This window comes from Apodemus sylvaticus, chromosome 4 (genome assembly GCF_947179515.1).
Source record: "Apodemus sylvaticus chromosome 4, mApoSyl1.1, whole genome shotgun sequence".
Classification (NCBI taxonomy): domain Eukaryota; kingdom Metazoa; phylum Chordata; class Mammalia; order Rodentia; family Muridae; genus Apodemus; species Apodemus sylvaticus.
In genome coordinates, this window is record NC_067475.1 from 109,546,593 (window position 1) to 109,550,599 (window position 4,007).

The window sequence follows — 4,007 nt, forward strand, 5'->3', positions numbered from 1 at the left end:
ATAACAGTCTCTTGCTTTCCCCATTCCAGAATATAGGATTCAAGAAGTAAAGGGCTTCATCCATCTAATTCCCTGTTGTATCCTTGGAGTCTGAAGCATAGAATTGAATATCTGTTGACTAATTCTCTAACGTAATGCAAAGCATGATGAAATTAATTACGGTACTTGTACTTGACATAAAGATTAATAAAATATATGAGTGTGTTTATAAGATCATGCTAAGCAGGAAAGGGCAAGATAACCTACATATAAATATAAGGAGAAGGATGACAAGGAGAAAATATCTGCATATGTTAATTGGCTTCAGGACAGCTGTGAGCAGGCTTCCCTTTCTGTCCCCACCCCCTTTAATGCATTACCAATTTTTTCTGTAATGAGCATCCCTTCCCTTTACAATAGCCAAAGCTCTGGATTACAACTAGTCCAACCAGGTAATACCAGGTGATGGCTAAGCCCCAGCTGAGTACTGCTTCCCACTCAGGAGTCTCAGCAAGCCCCAAGACAGTTTCTGGTACAGCCATCTCTCAAGTCTTCTGACCCTCTCCTCCCCTCCCCTCCCTGGGGCCTCCCTACTTATGACAGGGAATAGAAGGAATCAACAAAAACACCTGATATTCTGTATAATATGGACACATTGAAACTCTACATTATAAAAGGAAGTCTCCATTGCATGTCATTAGTAGCATGTCCACATTGTTAATGGGGTGTTTGTTCTGAGTTACCTTCCCTCTCCCCCAGTCCATATGCCCTTGGAAATCAGCAGAAACTAAACTCCGCATGTCAAGAAGCGCCTGAGCCCAGGCACCCAGAGAGTGAAGAAATAATCTAAGAGACGACAGTGAATCTAAGAGACACACAGACACAGCATAGACAAAAGTCTCAGAAACCAGGCTGATCATCTGACCAGAGGACACGCCCCAGCTCCAGAATGGCTCACTGCCTCTGTCCCCTCCTCTCTTCTATGTGACCGAACAGCTACAAGAAAGAAGTCCACCATCTCCCCACATTACCAGCTCTCCGTGTCTAGCAAGCACAGTTTTGGCATCGGCTGAGTCTTGCCTCTGCATACTGCCTTCTCAACTCATTTGCTTTCTGTTCTTGCATCTATATCTTGTCTTTAGTTCTAACGTCAAGCTCAGATTCATTACCCTGGTGGCTTCAACTCTTTGGATCTGAAAGCCTAATTATCTCTGTCATCTTTGGGCTCTCTTTGCAGTAACCAAGAAATAGATGCTCTTTGTATCACAAGTGAATTGAAGTTTCAGTTAGGGTCTGTTGTCCCAATAGTCTTTTCTTATTGCCCTGGGATTGCCCTTCAAATATGTTTTTGCATTAGTACAACATCATTCTATCAGGTCTCCCCATTTGTGGGGCACAGTCTCTGGGCCCCATAAAATGCAGTGAGACCATTTAAATGGATTAGTTGAAGCTAGTGGAGGGTATTGTTAAACATAAGCCACACCTTTCTCAGAGGGACCCCAGCTTATAAAAACCAAAGCCCTCCTCAGCAGACATCAATCATGCTTGCTCCTGTACCTGAAAAGATTCAGGTGATCCCCAGAGCCAGCTTCTTCCCTTCCTTCAAGGCTTGTTCAAGTAACCTAGTAAGGAATTATATGGTCACCAAGAGAGTGAGATCCAGAAAGCCTTGTTCGAATGCTACAAAACTGTCATATGAAAAACACCAGCTGGCACTTCAGTATCTGAAGGTGATGAATGATTCATCATAGCTGTAAGACACCTTAGTGGACATTTAAGGTGTTAATGAGCTACTCCAGGCATGGAGTTGGATAACGCTACATGTAAAGGAGCATGCACAAGCATGCCTATGCCATGCTGTGCTGCACTGTGCCAGGCAGTGCCAGGCTGGGCTGTGCAATGCTGAGCAGTGCTGTGTGCTGCCACACTGTGTGCTGCCACACTGTGTGCTGTGCAGTGCCACACCTGAACAGGGCCAGGCCGGCCTTTAGAGCCCTTATCTTTTGTGCACAAGGATCCATCTGATAAATTCTTTCTCCCTATTCAGATCCACTTCCTCCTTTGGAAATGTATCATTTTCTAGGAAACTGTCCCTATTTCTGCTACTATTCCTATGTTGCTATCCAGTTCCTTGTTCCCAAACCGAAGCAGCCTGTAAGCCTTCCAGAGGTGCCCAGTAAACCTGATATTCTCTGCTATCAGCCACCTGTGTGAAAAAAATAATTCTTGCTCATAACTCTGCACCCATCTCCTAAACAGACTTTATTGTTATCCATAGAACTTAAGCCATTCCAACACAGTAATTGCCACGTGGTCCCTTTTCAGTGAAAGGACTTGTGTGGGACAATGCCAGTGATGTAACAACCAACAACTATTTTTATGTAAACCAATTACAGTCAGTGTGCTTAGTCCACGGGCAAGTCACTAGCCTGTGGCTTAGTCCATGGACTAGTCACTGGCCACAGCTAGAATAAAGAGTACCTGTCTCTTTATTACTCCAGAGACAGTCAATTGTCCAAAGACAATTGAAATTATCTAACAAAACCCCAAACATCAGCCATAAAAACACCCTCTTTCTAATTGTTAGTCAGAGGAGTCCAAATGACCCCCCCCCCCCAAAACATTATAGACCATGTTACCTTTAGCTACCTCTCAGAGGTTGGAAATAAGTATGTCTAGAGACACCATCTGCTTCAGACGCCAGACCGGAGGACCCCAGCTGGGTCTGACTTAAAGCCTCCTCCCTAAGAACTAGCTTTCATAACACCACGTGGTGCTACCTAAGCTTCCAAGGAAGAAAGCAGCCAACAGTCCTACCCAGCTGTGGTGCCTATGAATTGCGTCAGAGATGAGCACGACACGATAGCCTTAAGCATGCAATAGTGGCACACATATCTCGACGATAACCAATGTTTCTCTAACTGGACTCCAGGCCTGATCAATAGGGGAGAAATCATCCCTGCTACTGGAAAACTAGCTAACTACCTGGAGTCAGTGAGGCCAGGGATCCTAGAGAAGAATCCATTACTGCCACTTTACCAAACAAGCAGAATTCCTAACTACATTCTAAATACTCATGCTTATACCCACAACCACTTTGGGGCATGTCTATCCTCAGCTAGGACCTTCCAAAGGCATCACACTACAGCTAAACCCAGTACCTCAATGTCCCTACTGCAATGTTCCCAGTGGTCTTTGGACGAAATATGTCTAAAATTACAGGCCACTATTCCATATTCATCAATATCCACAAATATCTTTTATAAAGGGATGGCTGTTTCCAGTTCCCTGCCCCCCAGAAATAGGCTAACAGAAATGAAGTGACTCATAGGCCTGACCCTGGGCATCTAATGAGTGAGTCAACCAGATGTCCACCATGTTTTCCTGGATACCATTTTTAGTATGTGCAAAAATTTCACAAAAAAATGATTTAAAGTACCATGAGTTGAAACAAGGACCCCAAAAGTGGTATATGGTAGCCAGATATCCCCGGTGTTTTCTATTTAAAAAAAAAAAAAAGACATATCAAGGAATCAACCAAACTAGGGCTAGAGTAACCCAGAATATCCCAGCAGCAAAATATATAGGACGCCAAAATGTCTCACTAAACAACAAACATAAGGCAATGTAATCATAAGACGGCAAACTACAGACCAAAGGCTGGTATCTAATATTCTAACAGTTCTACGGGAATTTCCAATAGACATCTTTCTACTAAAAATCAAATTCCACGGCTCCCTTAGTGCCAAATGACATTGTATCAGTCCTGTTTAAAAAAGCAAGAAGGGCCGGCTCCAAGGGAAGGGAGCTTGCATCTCTGCGGGCTGAGAGGGACTCTGAGACCTAGAGAGCAAAGGCAGAAAGAAGCTTAGCGCAGGGTGTGGAGTGGGGGACCACCCACCACCGGGAGCGCTAAAGGGGTCCTGCGGCTTTAAACCCCCAAAGGTCGGAGGTTGCCCTGGGAGACAGACGCTCAACAGCTGCAGCGTGCTCCGGTCGCGTCGCGCGCTCCGGGGCTGCCCGCAGAC